Here is a 6,199-nt window from a genome sequence, read left to right on the forward strand (position 1 = left end):
CAACATGTTGCTTATCACTTCTAATAATGAAACAGTACCCATCCATCCATTGTGAGAGATATGCTCTCTTGCTGGCAGGAGCTGGGCAAGCCAGAGCCTGTCCCGGAAATACAGGGCACAAGGCAGAACTCGATCCCGTGCCAGTCCCTCACAGGGCCTCATGAAGAAATACTCACTGGCGGATTTTTAAAGCCTTTCAAATATTTTGTGTCAAACCTTTTTTTTTTTCCCAATGGGTAGGTGATAGGTATTCAAACCTCTTTTCCCCCGAAAATGCCTTTCAAAAAGGGCAGGCTTCCACCAGAAATGGTCTAAATTCTTTGAATCACAAATTCATCATGATCCCCGCACTGCCGCGGAACCTGCTTGGCATGCAAAACCCTTTCAGGATATTTACCTTGTTAATTGAAAGGGAGAAAACTAATCCCTCGCTGGGCGCAGTGAAATGTTCCACTCGCTGGTACTGCATTCAATGTCGCTGTAATCACCTGGCAAGACTCCCTTAATCAGTGATGCATGCGCAATGTTTTAGAATCCCCTATAATAGCCATTACAACCACCAGAATTATTCCTGCCAAGGTAACAGTCCACAAATGCTGTGCTAGTGAAATCTGTCCTACAGTACGTCCCCTGCATTTTTATAAACTTGGATGTTTGAACCACTTGGCACAAGGCTGTTGTGCGCAGGGGCTGTTGCTATGCTGCATGGTGTGGCGTACCAGTTCAAAATGACTTTCATTCTCCACCCTAGAGGATGGTGTTTCACCTGGGGCTTATTGGCGCAGGCTTTTCACATCTTTGGCCCTAATGAACCATACCACGCAACAGCCGAGCGTGTTTGTTGTTGTTAATTGGCAGTGGTATGTCTGGATTTAACACCACACCTCAAAAGAATGTAAGAAGTGAGGTTCAAGAACTTGTCTCTGCAGTCTTGTTAAATTATTGCTGTCATTTTTAAATATATATATGTACTTAAATCAAAAGAAATTAATCACTTATTACTGCAACATCTTCACAAAGCTATCAGGAAAATAAGATTTTTTCTTGCAGGTGCACAGACATTTCAGTGAATAAGCATGGCATAGGTAAACTTGTTATGCTTGATTAACAATTATCACCAACAGGGCTGATCAACAGGAGGTCTACTGTCCAAGTAGTGGGAACTTTCAAATATAATCTGCTAATATAATCTCATCTGTGATACATGCACCAGTTTGGAGCTGCTGTCTGTCCTATTCATTTTGACTGGCGTGTAACAGCAAGTACCTGCTCACTGGTCTCTCTCCCCTGGATACTATGTCCCTATCATAGTTGCCCATCCCGCAGAGTATGAGCTGGGCTCAAATCTGTTGTGTAGGTCATCCAGGACATACCTGCCACATTCTCATCTTGCAAGAAATGTTACAAGAAATGACTGGTTTAGGCTCCTTAACATGCCAAGAATTTTAGTTAGGGGACTCAGGTTTTTATGTGGCAGCCCCTTGCGTCTTTGGAATAGTCTTCTTGACAACATTAAAAATGTAGCTTGTGTTGATGTTTTTTAAGTCTCACCATAGACCAGCCTCCAACAAACTGGTAGCACAAAGGACATAGGTTTCACAATCAACAGGTTTAATCCCCTTTTCCCTTGTGCCCTATTAACGATTTACTAAGGAAGGATTCAGTGCTTATTCAACAAAGTCACTTTGTGTATTATGGTCGGTCATGAATTAATCCTAAATCTGTCATATAGAAATATATACTATTTTTCTAAATCATTAAATGGATAGTAGGTTTCTTTGTCAGTATATTGTGTATTTATGAAGTGTACATGAATAATGAAGTAATAAAACAAGTTTTGCACGAGTTTAGAACCATTCTTGCAGTAAAATTGTTTAACACACCAATTGCTCATCCCCTCAGTTTGCTTCAGATTCAGAAGGAGTTAGACCGTGCCTTCTTTTCTCCAAAATACGCACCAAGGAATCATCTGTCTGCCAATGTTTCTCGCTGTACTTTTTCTTCAGTTTGCGCTTTTAAAGAGATGGCATCAGTTGGAGACGTGAGGCTGCTTTCAGTGTTGCAAGCTCACAGGTGCCCGGGCCGACACAAGAGGACCCAGCCTTGTAGCGTCACCACCCCTGTGGCGAGTGCAGCCCATCCTCTGCAGAGATCCTGCTCTTCAGGTACCCGCCAGTCCTGCACCTGGGTGGTGAAGCTGACGAGAGTTCTAGAGTCCTGGAGCAGAAGAATTTGGCTCAGACTCCAGCTTTCTAAGAGAAAGTAAACATTTTAGAATACGCCCTGTTACACAAATATGCATCATGTTTTGGGAATCTCAAATTCAGTCAATTCATAGCACATATACTCTGGACTATAGGGCTGAGTTTACTCTCTGGCCCACCCTCTTTACTGGTCACTGTGCCACTCGCGAGCCCTACAGTCAAACATGATAGTTGCAAATGTCATCACCTGCTCTGTTCTATAAGGATATTTTGAATCAGTTACAGTATGTTACTGAAACACATATATTCGTGTCAGTATGCACTTAACCCTTGCATACACACTTCATGTCACTCATACTGTAAGTGTTAGAAGAGGAAATGTAAATATTTCATTCATAAACTCACTCAGAAACAAACAATTTTCTCAAAGAATGGCCACTTTTAACAACTTCATCCTCCCCAGAAAATCTTAATTCTGTGTAGATACTGAACTAAACATGTTGAGACGTTTTTAACAAACCGAATCTATGATGGGTAGAAATGTATATTACAGCGCAGGCCTCACTTCTGCCAAAGCCTGGAGTGAGCTGTTTGAACTGCAGTTTTGTAACTAATCTCTCAGGACTTCATTTTGACTATTTGGAAAGTGATACAAGTTCTCTAGACGAGATTATCTTGTTTCGTGTTCATGTGGGTGTAAAAAGGTGGAAGATAAAAATCAAACAGGAATTACTGGTATGTCTCTTTAAAAGACAAGCAAGTTTTGAATGCAGAAGAAAATATTCTATACTATATATAAAAATCTCTATAAGACCCATGTTTAGGTAGTCACACTAAAGATGGCACAACTAGTTAAGAAGCTGATTAATAGACAATTGCATTATGTAACTTACAGTACGCAAAGAATCAGTGAAGGGAACTGTATGGCGCAGCTATAGACACATGTATTGTATTTCACCTCCACCATAAAGCATCCAAAAATGGATTAAAAACTAATTTCTCTTTTTAATTTAACAATATAATGCTGCAGCATAGAAGATGTATAAACATTCATTTCAATTACATAATATTTAACATTTTAATATTGTAATCCCCCCTATTTGTGTGGGTTTCCTCCCACAGTCCAACAATGTATTGGTAGGTTAATCGGCTCCTGGGACAATTGACCCTGGTGTGAGCGTGTGTTTGAGGCTGTGTGTCTGCTGTGCAATCAACTGGTATCCCATCTGCACCCCCTGAGTCAGAGCACTCGTACGCCCTTGACAGTGAGAGGGGATCCAGGATAGGATCTGGCTCCCAAGTGTCCCTGAATTGGAAGATGAAGGTTGGAAAGTGGATGAATATTTATCATATAAAAAAATGTAGTTATGACATTGAACAGGATCCAAATCAGGTGATTCCAATGGCCATTCAGCAGTTCATATCCTTGTTCTTTATCTCTTTTGAAATTGGTTATTGGTGGTTTGACTGTTTTGTTATTAGCCATGTTCTACAACTGCTGGGTACTATTTTAGACACCAGATTATCTGCACTTTTGAAGTATAGTATAAATGAGTCTCCTTCATTTAGGCAAAGTTTTCCAAATTCTGAATAGCTACTGTGTAGTCCTTTATGTAACTTTATATTCACCTGCTGTATCCCAGTCTCTAGTCATAGCCCACATGACAGGTAGAAACCAGAGTCTAGGCTGAAGAAAAGTCGAAGAAAATAAAGCCATGTAAAATCAGCAAGCTGGACTATGTTGAGAATGTGGTCTCCCTTACAGGGATGATTGAAGTCATTTAACTAGCTGTTAATTTAACATCATGAAAGAATAAACCAATCAGTTTGGAGTGATGATCAGTGTGCTAAAAACGCAAGATTCCGAGGCACAGTGAATTCCTTACTGCCTCTGAATCTGTTACTGTTTACGATAGCCAGGTAGGTGCTGTGGCGGTTGGGCAGCACCATCACCAGTCAGGCAGGTCCTCTGAAGGTGAAGCTGCTTCTTCTTTACCAGGGTTAAACGATGCATAGACCAAAATCTAAAAAATCACTTTCTCCCTGTAGTGACCTCCAAGTCTGATCACATTGCCACAGAACCTTAGAGAAAGCTTGGTGTATTGAACACCATGCAGGATGGAATGATTACAATGCCAGTGAAGCTCTAGAGCATTACAAATCAGCTACCTGTGTCTCCATTCACAAGAAAACCGCAATGTTATTTTTTTGCCTCCTCTAAAGAAATTTACTCTATTCTTTAGAATCATTTCAGGTCTGGCCTCATCAGACTATAAGATGTTACCAGAAAACTTAACAAACTTGTCTTTGCATATATTGCCACACACTATGCACTCTCTAAAGTTTATGTTTATTCTTTATTTCATTTGCAAATACCTTGCATTTGCAGACATCCTACTGCTGCCTTAAGAACAGATATTCTGGATTTTTCTATATCATTTTGTGTTTTTTAACCATCAGTCTAAAGTTTTATAATTCTCAAGATTTTTGTCTGCTTACTTGTACAAATGCAGTATTTTTCTGTCCTCTCAAACTTGGCAGTGTTCTATCTGTACCTTAGGACTTACACTTGACAGTACTTGATGTTGCAGTATTTCTAAGAAAAACAGGTTCCTCTATCACTTTTAATTAACTTTCACCCACGTTGTGTAAGGTAATTTCAGTTTTGAACTTTGTATGCTGTATGTGCGGTGTTAATTGTACTTAAAGTATTGTAATTAGTCTATCATTCAAACTCTTCTGTGGTTTGTGTCAGTGATAATCTACTCATCTGTGTAGTGGTAATCCACTTAATTTTTACTCTTCCATTTAATGTGTAAACACTTTAGTCTGTGTGTGATATCAGCTTTTGTTATTTTATATCTTGGAATGATAAAGATGTAACCGAGATAATGAACATTCCAAAGGTGGTTTGCAAGGGCAATTCTTGCTTCATTTATTAGGTTCAGCTGAGGGAAAAACAGAGTACAAGAATGAAATGGAAATTATGTAGAAGCCGATGTAAAACAGGGCCTGTAAAGCACCCTGATTGTTACATCGAATGTTTTGGAGCAAAATTGCCGGCAATTGTTGTTGAAGCCGATTCCGAACAATCCTCTGTCTTGATGTATAATATTTGTAAAGAAAATCCACATGGAATACCTTTTAAACCATGATGTGGCCAAAGGGAAATGACAGGATGAAGGTCTTGGAACCGAATCCAGTCAAACTGACCCTCAGTACATCCCAAAGTCAAAGGCACCCCTTTAATGAAAATGTTGACTTCATGACCTGAAGAGAGGGTTTGCATACCATTAAATTGTAGGGAACCCTGTAGAGCCCCCTTTGCTCTAAAGCTGGAGCTCCAAGAGAAAGCCGAGTTTCTAGAGTGAAAACTGTCCGTTCTGTTTCTCTGCAGTCAGTCCCCAAGCCACTTGAATTGTATTAGACTAATATAAATTTAAACCCATGAGAAGTGTGTTGTCTACCCTTTGATAAACAATGAAGCGTTTGTGAGAGAATCTCGAGTACACACACCCATGCTCAGTGCCACTGAGTCCTGTTTATACACACACTCGATCCACTGACCTCAAATTCCTTGAGACATGTACTACTTTCCACATAAACAGATCAGAAAAAAAATGTAATGGCAATTGAATGTGTCCAGGAAGTAAAAGGCTATTTTTCTCAAGTCCCCTCTGCCTCAGTCTGGGGATTCAGGTGCTGTTTCCTGTTTCTGAGATGTAAATCATAAAGTAATGGCTGACACATCTCTTAAATAAAAGAGAAGACAGGAAAGGGACACGCTGAGTTTGTCTTCTGTTGTTGTGGAGTTCTTAGAGGGTCTTCCTGAAATAGAAGGCAAACAAGTAGTGGACGTCTCTGGAAAATACTGTCAACAGGAACACTCATCAGAGGAAGGAGTGCTGTTTAGTGCCTTGAGTAATACTGGTTTTCCATTGCCCTACATGTTGAATTGCATTCTTTTGATTTTTGCACGTCATATAGCCAGATTA

Source organism: Lepisosteus platostomus, chromosome 3, assembly GCF_059453375.1.
Source record: "Lepisosteus platostomus isolate fLepPlt1 chromosome 3, fLepPlt1.hap1, whole genome shotgun sequence".
Classification (NCBI taxonomy): domain Eukaryota; kingdom Metazoa; phylum Chordata; class Actinopteri; order Semionotiformes; family Lepisosteidae; genus Lepisosteus; species Lepisosteus platostomus.